Source organism: Mus caroli, unplaced genomic scaffold (genome assembly GCF_978045245.1).
Source record: "Mus caroli unplaced genomic scaffold, Mus_caroli_1 scaffold_4, whole genome shotgun sequence".
Lineage (NCBI taxonomy): Eukaryota > Metazoa > Chordata > Mammalia > Rodentia > Muridae > Mus > Mus caroli.
In genome coordinates this window covers 95,577,896-95,593,837 of record NW_028227259.1, presented here as the reverse complement: position 1 = coordinate 95,593,837, position 15,942 = coordinate 95,577,896, and the positions used below count along the sequence as shown (strand labels likewise).

The following is a 15,942-nucleotide window of genomic DNA, read 5'->3' as shown; positions in this document are numbered from 1 at the left end:
TTTACAAGTAACGTACACATCCTTCTGTATGCACAATCATTCCTAGATTGCTTAGAACACCAAATACCGTGTAAACATTATAGAGAGAATTATTATGCTATATCAGTGCGTTAGTCAGGGATACTATGGCCGTGCTGAAACACAACGACCAAAGCAACTTGTGAAGGAAGTTTGTTTGGTTTATGCTTCCATATCACAGTTCATTAAAAGAAAATCAAGATAGGCACTTAAGCTGAGCAGGAACTCAGAGGCAGGAGCTGATGCAGAAGCTGTGGATGGTTCTGCTTACAGGCTTGATCCCCCTGGCTTGCTCAACCTGCTTTCTTATAGAATCCAGGACCATTAGCCAGGGATGGCACCACCCATAATGGCTGGTTCCTCCCCCATTAATCACTAATTAAGAAAATGTCCTACAGCTGGATCTTATGGAGGTCTTTTCTTTTCCTTTATTGAAAATAGATTCTCTTTTTGTACAGTATGCCCTGATTGTATTTTCCCCTCCCTCTACTCCTCTCAGTCCCCCCCCCCCAGCCAACTCCTCTCCCCTCTGAATACTTTCTGTCTCTCATTAGAAATGAACAGCTTTCTGGGTTCTTTCAGCAAAATCTTGCTAGTGAATGCAATGGTGTCAGCGTTTGGATGCTGATCATGGGATGGATCTCTGGATATGGCAGTCTCTAGATGGTCCATCCTTTCGTCACAGCTCCAAACTTTGTCTCTGTAACTGCTTCCATGGGTGTTCTGTTCCCAATTCTAAGGAGGGGCATAGTGTCCACACTTCAGTCTTCATTCTTCTTGAGTTTCATGTGTTTAGCAAACTGTATCTTATATCTTGGGTATCCTAAGTTTTGGGCTAATACCCACTTATCAGTGAGTACATATTGTGTGAGTTCCTTTGTGATTGTGTTACCTCACTCAGGATGATGCCCTCCAGGTCCATCCATTTGGCTATGAATTTCATAAATTCATTCTTTTTAATAGCTGAGTAGTACTCCATTGTGTAAATGTACCACATTCTTGTGAGACTATGCTGGGGCCTGGCAAACACAGAAGTGGATGCTCACAGTCAGCTAGTGAAAGGATCACAGGGCCCCCAATGGAGGAGCTGGAGAAAGTACCGAAGGAGCTGAAGGGATCCGCAACCCTATGGGTGGAACAACATTATGAACTAACCAGTACCCCGGAGCTTTTGACTCTAGCTGCATATGTATCAAAAGATGGCCTAGTCGGCCATCACTGGAAAGAGAGGCCCATTGGACATGCAAACTTTATATGCCCCAGTACAGGGGAACGCCAGGGCCAAAAAAATGGGAATGGGTGGGTAGGGAAGTAGGGGGGAGGGTATGGGGGACTTTTGGGATAGCATTGGAAATGTAATTGAGGAAAAGATGTAATAAAAAAAATTAAAAAAAAAGAAATGAACAGCTTTCAAGAGATAAGAACCAAACGTGAGAAAATAAAATATAAACTGGACACGACAGCCCAATAGGAGGAAAAAAGTCCCAGGAGCAGGCACAAGAGTCAGAGACTGACTTATTCTCACAGGCTTGGAGGCATCTATGCCACTGAGGTTCCCTCCTTTCAGATAAGTCTAACTTGTATCAAGCTGACATGAAGCTATACAATATAGTTGGTTATGGTAAGAGTCCACATAGGCTCAAGGCAAGCATTGTGACTTTAGACCTGACTCATAGGACATGCCATCAGCAATGAGTCTTTTGTTTAAAATATGGAAGCGTCATCTTTTCAGTCTGTAGTCCCTAGAAATGACAAACATAGGCAAGGTTTATATGTTGATATTCAGTTGGCAGATGTGATTCTAGTGCATCGAAAGTAAGGGATAAAGGCAGGAAGGCAGGCATGGTGCTGCAGCAACAGCTGAGAGCTTTATATCTTGAGGCTCAAGCCTGAGGCAGGATCTCTCTATCTCTATTTATCTATATGTCTATCTATATGTATATCTATTTATCCAAGCCTATTTATCTACATATCTATATTCTATCTATCTATCTATCTATCTATCTATCTATCTATCTATCTATCATCTACCTACGTACCTAGAGAGAGAGAGAGAGAGAGAGAGAGAGATAGAGAGAGAGAGAGAGAGAGAGAGAGAGAGAGAGAGAGAGAGAGAGAGAGAGGAGAATCTGACTGACAGTGACATGGGGTTTTGAAATACCACAGCCCATATGTAATGACCCTCCTCCAACAAAGCCATACTTCCTAATCTTTCCCAAACAGTTCTACCATTTGGAAACTAAACATTCAGATATCTGATCCTGTAGGGGCCATTCTCATTCAAACACCATGACCACAGTACTTCTCAGAGGAATCCCAAGAACCTTCTGACAGCTTGTTCCTACCTTCTCACCCCCTCACCCCCCAAACATCTCTTATTGTTCAGTATTTGTCCCATGGAGTCCCTTGTAGTTCCTTTTTTGTTATTTAACCACTGTGCCAGCACCTGGGAATGCTGGTACTTGGTAGAGCTGTATAGATTGAACCCAGCGTTTGGTCTTTACTAGACAGGAGGCCAGCTGCCAGGGTAGGATGTGTAGTGACCAAGTGCCTGGGATGAGGCTGGCCAAAAGTTGCATAAGTGGTGCGTGCCACACAGTGCAGGCATCCTGCTTCCTAAGTCTGCAGTCTATGCTCTTCATGTGATAAGACCGAGGTGCCCTCATGTCTATCCTGACAGAGGATGTACAAAAGCACCTGGTCACAGGATACTTATCATTTGCAATCTCCTTAAGAGGTCGGGTGAATGGAACCACAAGCCCTAAAGCTGTAGCTGACTTTAACTACAATACCCACCACCTCCCTCTATGACAACTTAGTTCAGTCTTGTGCTTCCCCGGACACACACATTGGTTGATCTTGGTGAGAAGCATGGCAGAAATTTCAGATCTCAGTCTGTAAGAATTCTGTGTCCTCAGTTGTCTTTGTGGCCTGTAGTAATTTTTGTGTCCACTAACCCCCACCATTAATCAACTTCAGTATTAAGGTGTTCTACCAACTCCTCTGTGTGTGAGATAGAAGCCTTCTGCTCTGTCCTGTAGTATCGACCAGAATGCCCTGTGCTCATTGGTGCTGAATATCTCAGCACCAAGCAACATTTTGAAACCTGGCTTATAGCCTTAAGAAGTTACCCCCAAGTGGACAGTGCTAACAAATAGCTTTCTAGCTGTGGACTTCTTATGATGACTCTTGGAAATGTATCTTCCCTCCCCCTGGTTTTTACCCTAGTGAGAACTAGGACCTCTAACTTGGTGGACGTTTTCTTCTTGGAAGAGGATTGATAAGGGGAACCACTTCTTTCCTTACCACCTGCTTCCTAAATCGATATCTTCTAAGGGGGACAGTGCTGTGCACTGGTCTTTGATACAGTGTTTATGTAGCATCTAGAGAACAGCGCCTGCCTTGATTGGATATTTTTGTCAGCCTGACACAAACCAGGGTTGTATGGGAAGAAGGAACTTCAATAGAGGAAATACTTATATTAGATTAGTGCTATTAGCATAGCCAAGGCTGTGATGCGTTTTCTTTACTGATGACTGATAGGACAGGGCCCAGCTCCCTATGGGCATTGTGGCCCTTGGGCTGGTCATTCTGTTTTGTATAAAAAAGCAGGCTGAGCAAGGCACCGGGAGCAAGCCACTAACTACATTCCTCCATGGGCTCTGCTTCAGTTTTGTCTCCAGGTTCCTGATTGAGTCCTGCCACCATTACACCCCAATGATGGAATGTAATCTATAAGATGGAGGGGACTGATACTGTCACCGGACAGAAGTTCACAGCACTTAGCTTAGCTTTTGGATGTGAAAATAGCCAGAGGCAGAGCATAAACAGCAGGGTCTGGGGTCCCATCACATGCATGCTGAGCTGGATTTGGACCTCAGACTCAATCCTCTTATCCCCCTCTAGGAAGTACTGAAGGCATGAAGAATCCACAGACTATATTAATTTACAGTGTGCCCAACGTGGCACTGGCTTCTGCCACCACTGGGATTGCTGCCAACGTCTTCTCAGGTGGCCTTTCAGCAGGCCTTGATTATCTTGGAAGCCCTGGTTAAGGAAGGCGTGGGGAACAGGTTCTGCCTTACCTGTGTCTGTGCCTCTTGTATCTGTTTTCCTACTCACATCCAATGAGAGGAAGACAGGAGTCTCAAGAGAATAAGGAGGGTGTCCTTCCACATTTGTGACAAATGTCTCCTCACGTCTCAGCTGGAATGCCTTAGGTACCTATGTCTGAGCCATCCTCCAGCAAGAGTATGGGATTGCTCTGACTGGCTGGAACTAACCAGGCCCCGCCCAGGAGCTGCAGCTAGAGCTGGAGTTTCCTCAGCTGCTCACCCCCTCTGCCTCTGGTTTACTGTTGCTGTTTCAGCACTAGAGGGTGACTTAAGCTCAGGTTTGCCCTAACTCTGCGCTTGTAGTGTTTAGAAAGAACGATGAGAGTGCTCTATCCCACAAGCTTCTACCCTAGGCCAGTGTCATCCTACCTCTCTCTTCTGCAGTCACTGGGCTGTGGTTAGAATAGGGTGGGATTCTAACTCTGCTCCACACTGGGCAGAGACCAGCTTCAAAGTCCTATAGATGATTTGACACTTCTCTTCTCCCAAGCATTGGTTTTCTTTGTGTTATGCTTCCGTGGTGGGGAACAGGCAGGGGATGGACAGTCTCCCGGTCTGTAGTGCTAGAGCACTGGCTCACACCTGGAGCCTACATCCTACCAAGAATGGTACAGCGAATAGTCAAGTTCAAGGACCACATGGCTGCCTGCTGTTGAGGAAGACTGTTGGCCCCAAACCGCATCCTCCTTCCATTAATGTATCTTTTTTTTTCTTTCATTGTACTAAAGAAAACTAGGCCCTGCTGTCACATCTATTTTCTTTTGCTCTTAGGAAGTTAGGTTGGAGTGTGAATAGCTATGAATATCATAGGGAGATGACTGTTGGATGGTGTTTCTCATCTGGCTTGCTCTGTTCATGGCAAGATCTACTCTTCATATTTAAAGCGTTTGAGCCTTGACACAACACAGGGAGAGAACCATAGGGACACAGAAATAGGATGAGGGTGATGTACCTCCCAGCCAAGGAAGGTCAAGGGTTGCCAGGAGACAGAAGCCAGACGAGAGAATCTCCCTCACAACCCTCAGAAGGGTCCAGCTCTGTCAGTACTTGCGTCCCAATGTCTAGTTCAGCCAGTGGCAACACATTTCTCTGTTGAAGACACCTCGGTTCAGGTGATATGTTATCACAGCAGAGGGGACCAGCACAGCTGTGTGCAGGCTCTGTACTTCAGTGTGGCCCAGAAGGATTCTATCTCATTACTGAATTTGTTCTTCAGCTGTGTTGATCCAGCTGTCCCCAGCCATTTGTAGTTTCAGACTTAAGATCCATGACAGGTTTGCTTTCAGAATACTCTGTCTTTATTCCACACATAGAACAAATTGGTGTTTCTTTGCCTATCTGATGCTTTTATTTCAAGCTGGATTAGATGGATTAGATAGAATTAGGTCTAGTTGGGGTTTACATATTAAATGTACCAGATAAGATTTTATTCATCGATGAGTAATAGGAATCACAATGAAGTATGATTTACGTAAGTATTTTATTTTTTAAGTTATGAATTTAAAAGTGTATAAAAGTGAATCTAAAGTTGACATTTAGGGTCCTGGCTTCTTTCATCTTTGTATCCTATAATTCTGAGCACACAGACATCATCGTTTTGGAGGCAAGATGGCTGCTTCACTTCATTGCATTGAACATTCTTGGCTATGAGAAAGAATGCAGAGTTTAAAAGGGAAGAATGGATGTCTATATTATGCAGTATCTGATTGAATATGACAAAGGTTCAAGATGTTTGAAAGATGAAGTTTATGGCTCATATTAATGAATGAGCCATCTCCGGATCCCACAAACACATACTCTTAGTATATGTTTCTGGCTCTTCTTTAAATCAAAATAGAAACTCCATTGGAGGAAAAGATCATGTTTTTAATTAGCACAAAAGTAGTACGTAGCCGAACTTTTGGCTACTCTGTGGATTCTTCTTCCTTCCACCTTTCTTCATCCTTCTTCAATCCCCTAACACTAGATGGGAGAGAGAAAAAGATAGAGGGGAAAGATGTGACCATTAGACTAATTCCTTCTGACTAGGGCTGTCCAGTTCCTTGGAGGCAAGCTTGATCTTCACCATCAGAGTATCTAATTTCATTTTCTTCCCACTTCTTCTTTGCTCCTGACTACTTAACAAACTGCATCCAACAACAATCAACAGCAACCAACCAACAACCAACCCACCACATCTCAGGGCTCTAGCATTTATCTACCTTCTGAAGAATCCTCGGGATTCCAAATGCCTCACACTCACATCAACTATTTGCAGCTGGCAAAACCACGCCTCTGCTAGAGCCCAAGGCAATCACAGTCAGCCGCTGTGGACAATCTGAAGCAGTCCCATATCCTATGCCTGGGATTAAAACAGACACATGTTCTTATAATATTTCTGTATGACAGCAGATGCTGGCGAGGATGTGGAGAAAGAGGAACACTCCTCCATTGTTGGTGGGATTGCAAGCTTGTACAACCACTCTGGAAATCAGTCTGGCGGTTCCTCAGAAAATTGGACATAGTACTACCGGAGGATCCAGCAATACCTCTCCTGGGCATATATCCAGAAGATGTCCCAACCGGTAAAAAGGACACATGCTCCACTATGTTCATAGCAGCCCTATTTATAATAGCCAGAAGCTGGAAAGAACCCAGATGTCCCTCAACAGAGGAATGGATACAGAAATTATGGTACATTTACACAATGGAGTACTACTCAGCTATTAAAAAGAATGAATTTATGAAATTCCTAGCCAAATGGATGGACCTGGAGGGCATCATCTTGAGTGAAGTAACACAATCACAAAAGAACTCACACAATATGTATTCACTGATAAGTGGATATTAGCCCAAAACTTAGGATATCCAGGATATAAGATACAATTTGCTAAACGCATGAAACTCAAGAAGAATGAAGACCAAAGTGTGGACACTGTGCCCCTTCTTAGAATTGGGAACAAAACACCCAGGGAAGGAGTTACAGAGACAAAGTTCGTAGCTGTGATGAAAGGATGGACCATTTAGAGACTGCCGTATCCAGGGATCCATCCCATAAGCAGCTTCTAAACGCTGACACCATTGCATACACTAGCAAGATTTTGCTGAAAGGACCCAAATATAGCTGTCTCTTGTGAGACGATGCCGGGGCCTAGCAAACACAGGAGTGGATGTTCACAGTCAGCTATTGGATGTATCACAGGGCTCCCAATGGAGAAGCTAGAGAAAGTACCCAAGGAGCTAAAGGGATCTGCAACCCTATTGTTGGAACAACATGATGTACTAACCAGAACCCCGGAGCTCTTGTCTCTAGCTGCATATGTATCGAAAGATGGCCTAGTCGGCCATCACTGGAAAGAGAGGCCCATTGGACTCGCAAACTTTATATGCCCCAATATAGGGGAATGCCAGGGCCAAAAGAATGGGAATGGGTGGGTAGGGAAGTGGGGGGCGCTATGGGGGACTTTTGGGATAGCATTGGAAATGTAACTGAGGAAAATATGTAATAAAAATATTAAAAATAAAAAAAAACAAAAAAAATTCTGATTACAGTAGTAGATTTCCATGTGGCTTTTTCATTTGCTCTGTTTTGGCTGACTAACCCTACCACTCACTCTCCCTCAGAATTCATTGCCCCTCCCCCACTAGCCCCCACCCCACCCCCATCCCATGGCTCCATTCTTGCTACATGGCCTTTAAGGCACTTACTCCAACTTAATCACAGATATCTAAAATGTCAAGTTTAAAGTCTGCACATGAGAGAGAACATAGCATGATAGTCTCTCTGGTCCTGGGTTGCCTCACCCCGTGTAATATTTTCCAGTTCTATTCATTTTCCTATAAATTTCACAGTATTGGATTTTACGTTTAGAACTCCACATTTTTATTTTCTATTTATCTGTTGGTGAACTTCATGGCTGATTCCATCTTTTAGCTATTGTGAACATAGCAGTGACAAACTCAAATATACAAGATAGAGAACTTCGGGTGTTTGCCTGAGAATGGTATAACTGGGTCATATGGCATCTCTATTGTTAACTTTTTGAGAACCCCCCCCCCCCCCATAATGACTTCCAAAGTTACTGTACCAGGCAGGTTACATTCCACTCAATAGCAAATAAAGGCTCTTTGTTTTTCACATCTTCACCAGCATCTATGATCGTCATAAAAGCAACACTGCTCCCAGAAATCATATTTCAACCCAAAATTCCAGTGTTAGATATAGGACACCTCCCTATGAGTTGTTGTCTAGTTGTCCCATAAACAACATAGGCTATTGTCACTGCCCCCAGGAATAGACAGTAAGAGCCTGTTGCTGCAGAAATTACACACACTGGACAGAGGACAGAATGAAATTAAGATGCAACAGAGCAGAAAGCTCCTTTCTACTGGCTTGTACTTATAGTTGATCATGCTATGCAGGCTGCTGTGGGAGAAGTCGGTAGTGATCATACCATACTATAGACCTAACCTGTTACAAAAATGGGCTGCCTGGCAAGATATGCTCACTGGTGGCATGAATGTTTTTGGGGTAGCTACTCACTTCCTAACTGGGTTTGAGGCCTGTTCTATGGGAGGAAATGGATGCCCAGCACTGTAAAACTGATCAGAATCATACTGTTAGGAAGGTCACAGGCTTTGTGGAAGAATCTACTGGTGTTTTGCTAAATGAAAGTATGATTAAATGCCTTAATATTTATATTTATTTTTGCAGACTACTGTGACTCTCAGCCTTTTTGGCAGTCAGAAATGGTCACAACAGCTACTCACAACTAGCCCACGTATAGAAAATAAGTTATTGTTGAGAACTTGGCCCCAAACGAGACATCTGTTTCACTCACTCTGAGGCTCAGAAAGCATGTAGAAGAGGGGATGGAAGGACTTGAGAGCTGAAGTTCTGGTGTCTGGGAGCTGTGTTGGGAAACTGTCTTCAGGGTATGATGTGTCATTGCAATTGTGAACACATAGCAGCTGTGACTGTCTATGTGGAGCCAGAGAGAAAGAGAGAAGGGGAGAAAGGAAGAAAGAAAGAAAGGAAGGAAGGAAGGAAGGAAGAAAGAAAGAAACAAGGAAAGAAAGAAAAGAAGGAAGGAAGGAAAGAAAAAGGAAGGAAGCAAGGAAAAAGGGAGAAAGAAAGAGAGAAAAAGGAAGGAAGGAAGAAAGGAAGGAATGAATGAATGAAGGAAGGAAGGAAGGAAAGTCTGCAAGGCAGGAGGAGGACTAACTGGAAAGAAAAAGAGGGTTAGTGGAGGGGGGGGTCTAAGACTCAGTGGTCAGGATGAATATAACCACACTGCATTTTATACAAGAATGATATTGTCAAAAACTTTAAAATGATCTAAAAACTGAAAGATCTGTGAAGACAGAGTCTTTTCCTATTCTTGTTGGTAGTCTTCATGACCTTTATGTTATCTGGTATGTGAATGATGCTCAATGGAAGATGGTCTGATGGATAGATCAGCGTTTTTAGTTTTTAACTTTGTCTTTTGATTTTTGTAATTGTTCTATTAGGCTTCATACTTACTAATCCAGCTAACGTTTAGTTTTGACCTTAGTATTCAACCAAACAAATGGAATTGAAGCTGTGGCTTTGGTGTCATGACCAGGGGTGTAGATGACCAAACACCAAGAAGTGTTCAACCTTCACTGTTCAGGAAGGAATTGCAGAATGAGGTGCTACCACAAGATGACTAGAATAAGGTAAATGGCAGCTCATTCTTTCTTTTCTTTTCTTTTCCTTTCTTTTTCTTCTCAGTTGAAGTCAATCCTAACATCCAACAGGTCTGAGAGATGCCTTGTCAGATATACCTTCACCAAACATGTTCAAATAGGACAGAGAAATGACGAGGGCACATTTAAGCATCTACTGGAACATAGAACACCAACAAACAGGACTTTCAGTCTTGGTTTCTTGAAGGTAACACGGTTCCTTTGCTGGAGCTTGCTAGAGACAGAGTCTAGTTGGCGTTCTTCAGAGCACAAGGGTTTCCTGGACGCCATCAGCTCAGAGCACTGGTTTCCCATTTTGCTCTTGGGAAGATGCTGGAACTGCTGTCCATCCAATGGATGGGGAGCCAGCGGAAACAGAGAGATTATTGGATAATCTGAAAGCCAGTGATGGGGCTCTGTGGCAACGTGTGTGAACCCAAGGTTTAGGGGTAGATAGAATAAACAGTACATCCACATATCAGACCCCCAAAATATATACAAAAGCAAAAATACTGCTTCTGACTCTGGAAGTGTTGAAAGAATATATTTTCTTCTTTCCTTTCTCTTTACTTCTATTTTTAAAATTAAAATATCATCACATCACTCACCTCCATTTCCTTTCCTCCCTCCAGCCCCTTCCATGTCCTCCCTCATTCCCTCTGTATATTTTCATGGAATTTGTAGCAATTCTGTTTTGACGTCAGCAAAATTGGACAATCACTGTAGAATAAAACTTTAGGTCCAGAGGCTGAATGCCAAGTTCTCATCTTCCTCAGTGGACTGTCCTGTCCTGAATTCACATCTATATCTGATCTACAGGACGTTGTAGGCCCGTGTCAGGTTTACTAACATCCAGGCACTCAACATGGTGAATCCTTTATCCCATGGGCATCCTGCAGCCCTCCATTCCTGTCTCCTTCATGCTTCTCTCAAAGTTTCAGAAGCTTTAGGAGTTTGCATCTGAGAAACATAGCTTATTTGGCCAATCTGTCCCTGGAATGTCATCTAGTACATGGCCAGCCCCCGACCCCATCTGCCACTACCAGATTGGCCAGCATGCCTCTAGCAAAATTCCAGGCTGACATCTTTAGATTTCTGCTGTCTTGTAGATGTCGTTGGCCGGTAATGTTGCTCACTTTAGCTTTACAATATTTTTTTAAAATAAAATTTATAAGATGTCCAGTTATTTCATTTTTCTTTATCAGGAGGATTGGACAAGTTACCAGGTCACTACCATGGAGACAAACTCTGAAAGTCTGTGCTCTATATCCTGTGTCCAGGTCTGTGCCGTGAATCCTGTGCCCAGGTCTGTGCCCTGCATCCTTCAGAGCTTCCCATTTTCAGGCACACCTTCCCCTGCTCTCATGTTCTGCCTCTTCAGCACCAGGCTCTGCTTTACTTCTGGTATCTTTTTCTTCCCACTTGTTTTGGGTATCTGCTAGCTTCTCTGATGACCTCTCCTTTATCTGTCTTTCAATTGAAATGAGAGCATGCTTCACAACCAAGAAAGCAGACATGAGTGTGTTGGAAAACATCAGTTCATCCTTTGAAAACAAAACAGTAATCACAGGTAGTTATCCTAGATCAACACGGCAGGACTCAGGGTAACAACTGAAGAAAACGAAACACTTTTAGGAAGGTAGAGAGATTTTGAGCTTCTCATGAAGATAGAGATTGGGCATGGTGGTACAAGGCTATAGTCTCTGACCTAGGAGTCAGAGGCAGGGGGATTGCTTAATGTCAGGCTTGTTCAAGTCTTGAGTTCCAGGCCCTTCACAGCTACATAGTGAGACTGTTTCCAAGAACAGAAGCAAACAAAACAAGTCAACAAAACCACATAAAGAAAGACTATGGTGTTAGTCTCCAGACCGCTTTGTAGCTGTGAAAATGGGCTTGTTTAAGGACAATGATGGATGTAAAATGGTTTCTCTTCTAATCACGAGTTAACACACACACACACACACACACACACACACACACACACACACACACACGTCCTGTGCTGTGCATGTGCTTCTCTCTGTGTGGGTGCAAATATGTGTAGACCAGCAGTCAACATTAGGTATTATTCTGCAGGACCTGCCCACCCATTTTGAGACTAGGCCTCTCTCAATGGGGCTTGGTGCCAGCTGATGAATCTAGGTTAGCTAGCCAGCAAGCTGCAAGGGATCTGTCTACCCCCAATGCTGGGGTTACAGGCATGCCACTCTAGCTGGCTTTTTACACGTCCACTGGGCGTTGAAGTCAGGCCCTCCTACTTGGGAAGGAGGATTTTATTGACTGAGCCAAGAGGCTGATCTTTGGTTTGTTAAGTCGAGCAGGTTCTCTAGTGCTGCTTGCAGCACCCGATGAGCTGCACAGTTCAACTGTTTTCAAAGAAAACGACCACTGAAGATTCTTTATTTGATGTCTTAATGGAAAAGAAAATATGGGCTGTCAGCAGTTTCATGTCCTTTGAATTATTTTGAGGCCCAAAGTTTGCAGTTTTGGCAGATGGTGCCATATTGTCTAATTAAGCAAATGCCTGCCCTTTGGAATTTCCTTGGCTGATAGTTGGAAAAGAGTTATGGTTTTGATGTAGGAGACTTCTGGACTCAGGTTGGGGAGCAGGAGAAGGATCTAGGGGATTACCATTTCACAAATTGAAAATGAACACAGCCCTTGCCAGGGTGACGCATCTCAATTTACACAAAAGCTCAACTCAGGGTACTTTGTACATGCTCTAAGTTTTAATAAAGTATAAACACCCTGGAAATTCCCCAAGGGCTGGAGTGCATTATGAAACTTGGTTGTGAATCCTTTTGCAAAGGGAAGGACATTCTTTTATTACTTTTAAAGTATCAAATTTTGTTAAAATAAATGTTACATGAACTTAAAATGCTAAATATTCAAATATGCCAGCAGTATAAACATAGTATTCATTTGCAGAGAGAAGATTTACAGTGTCTAAAACAGGCCAGAATAAAAAGCGGAGTATTGTCACCTTCTTCAGTTCCAGAGAGAACATTTTTCTAAAAGTGTAAGCTTTAACAGATCAAGCCTTTCCGCCTTCCTGTCCTCTCCCCTCTCTTCCTTTCTTCGTAACGTGGTTTTCAAACATAACTCACCATCCTCAATTTTGCTTCTTTCATGTGTACAACCTGTATGAGCGGTTCTTGTAGTGTTAGAATTCAGATCAGATGGCTGCTCAGGCCTCAGAACCTGTCTCTCCCCTCACACAGGGTACCTTCGGAGGGCATTGCCTGTGAAGCTCCAGCTAATGGACTTTTAAGTGCCTGGATTTCTCACAGGAATGGGTATGGGTGTGGTAGCATGGGTCAGGCTTTACATCAAAAGGAGGATGAACAGCCAGCCACTCATCCTGTCCCCCACCCCTTCCCTGCGCCCTCCTTAGGAATCAGAGCACCTGGCTCCAGGCTCATTCTGTGAGACATTCCTTCCTTGAGGAGCTGTATAGGAGGGGACCCCACATCTAAGACCTTCAGGTACCTGTACAGGTATCTACCTGTACAGGAACCCCAGCTGTCATCACAGCCATGTAACACTGTACATTTTCTAATAATCTAATTGATTCTGTGAATGGGAATTCCTGGGAAGAAGCTGCGCCTGGAAAGGCTGATTGACTGATAGAAATGCAGTAACATGGGGAGGTTGGAATATTGCAGGTCCAGGGTCTGCCTATGCTTTACCTTGGGCAAGCTTTAGCTACCTGGATAGCCATTCCTTGCCCACCTCCTTGTCAGAACTAACATTCTGTGATTAACAGATAACAACCGTTTGGAACTGATCAACTGAAGAGACTCTAATTTCTACCAATTCAAAAGCTGAGGATGTAGCATCTGAAGCCTGTAGGAGATACTCGCTGTTAATCACATGTCTGATGTTTCCACGGATGTATTTTTAAACTGCCTTTTCAATAACTCCCTTTGCCTCATTATGATAACGACTCCATGAAACTGCTTCCTTGTTGGAACATTGTATTAGGAGAGACCTGATGTATGTCCTGGGCCATGGACATACATCATAATTTGGCCATGGATACTCCAGAATCAACCATGACTGTCATTCCTTTGAGACGAAAGCTGTTTTTATGGACGATACTTTCTTTTCTTTTTTTTTTATAGTTTCATATTCTTTTTTTTATTACGTATTTTCCTCAATTACATTTCCAATGCTATCCCAAAAGTCCCCCATACCCTCCCCCCACACTTCCCTACCCACCCATTCCCATTTTTTGGCCCTGGCGTTCCCCTGTACTGGGGCATATAAAGTTTGCGTGTCCAATGGGCCTCTCTTTCCAGTGATGGCCGACTAGGCCATCTTTTGATACATATGCAGCTAGAGTCAAGAGCTCCGGGGTACTGGTTAGTTCATAATATTGTTGCACCTACAGGGTTGCAGATCTCTTTAGCTCCTTGGATACTTTCTCTAGCTCCTCCATTGGGGGCCCTGTGATCCATCCAATAGCTGACTGTGAGCATCCACTTCTGTGTTTGCTAGGCCCCAGCATAGTCTCACAAGAGACAGCTATATCAGGGTTGGACGATACTTTCTTAAGCAGTATTTGTATTCTTCTTCCCCAGAGAATTTAACACCGACTTAAACGGAAACTCTAAAATCTGTTATGAAACCACTAAGATAACTTGTGCTCTTTCCTGGTGTTAGCAAAGAACAGACATTCTGGATCTGCAGCCTTTGTCCTTCTCTCTGTCCCTGTCCCATTCCCCACTCTACCCCGGAACTACGCTCCCATCTGGAAAACCCTTCCTAGGGGATCAACTCTTGATTGTTTTGCTTCCCAGAATCTTGTATTTTAGAAAAGTTTCGTCTTCACAGCAGCTGGTCTTGTGTTGCCAATGTGTTAGTGTAGAGGCCTGAGGCTCAAGGCCCACCAAGAGGAAAAGAAAAAGACGTCCTCTTACCATTATCACCAGATCCCTAAAACCGTAAGGAACTGGTCAAGTTAGGGGAAAATATTAATGTCTTTGACACAAAATGAACTTGGAAGTAGATGACAGTTTGCTAGATTTGTCGTATCTGCAAACAATATTTTCTATCAGATAGTATCATACACTTTGAAAGGCACTATAAACTAATTTTTGATGGGAACTGATAAGGCTCATTTATTTGAAGACAGCATGAAATTCCGAGAATGGTTTTCAACTCAAGGTGACCAGAGGACATCAGGAGAATACAATTCTTGCCTTGTGTATGGAGGATTCAACTTCTGAAGTATTTATTCTCCTGGAAGTAATTGCTCTTCTTGGAATTGGCCAGAAGTGGCCTGTGGGACTCTGCACCTCCACTTGACCCCGAGGCTCAGCTCAAACCTGTGACTCTGCAGCAACAACTTCTACATGAGACTTTCAGCAGAGCCCTGCATCTCATGCCACAGAGACTTGTGTTTGCAATTCTATCAGCCCTGGAGGGCACTGAGCAGGAACCTCCAACTTGAGACCTTTCACTGTGAGGCCTTGGTAGAGAACCACAACAACTGCCTGTCTTTAGGCTATAAAATCCCCTATAAAAGGTGGAGCTATCAGAGATTTGCTGAGGCCCCTTAAGGGAAAGACACCTCATACTGGTTGAAAGAGTGGACTCTGAGTTCTATTTTGAGCCCTGGGTGGAAATACGTCATTTTGACTTGTCCTTGAAGTTAGAACATTATATACTGTTGTTGTTTCCTTCCTTAAGAGTGAATCTAATTGTGCATGTCAATCACTGGCTGAGAGAGCAGCCGTCAGGAAACCTGATTTCCCTGAAGCCTTTTTGAGGAAGGATACGAGGATGTATGTGGACTTTCCTGAAGGTCCTCCCCTGAGGCAGGTGCTTCAGAGCCTCCAGCAGACAGCACTGCCAAGCCTGTCCAGTTGTTCTCTGAAGTCTCTTGACTCCTCCTTCTGCCATGAATCTGCTTGCTGATCACCTCTATTGCTGAGGATTTCTTCTGTCTTGGACCCAAATCAGAAGGCATGGCCTTCCTTCCCCCCCTCTCCTGCCATCTCTTTTCCTCCTCTCTCTTTCCGTCAGCTGCTTAGATACTGCTTTCTACCCTGTTTTCTTTCCGTCTTTAATACAGTTGTCATGGAAAAGCATGGAATCTATGTCTGGGGGGTGAAGA

At 43.7% G+C, this 15,942-nt stretch overlaps 1 long non-coding RNA gene across 1 annotated transcript in view; it reads right to left on the bottom strand.

Moving 5' to 3' along the window:
- LOC147005200 (uncharacterized) overlaps positions 1–4,232 on the bottom strand; it is a 47,386-nt gene extending 43,154 nt beyond the window's left edge. Inside the window, exon 1 of the long non-coding RNA XR_015046846.1 lies at positions 4,104–4,232. This is a non-coding gene — a long non-coding RNA (uncharacterized LOC147005200). The remainder of the gene's footprint in view (positions 1–4,103) is intronic.
- Between the last annotated feature and the right edge of the window lie 11,710 nt (positions 4,233–15,942).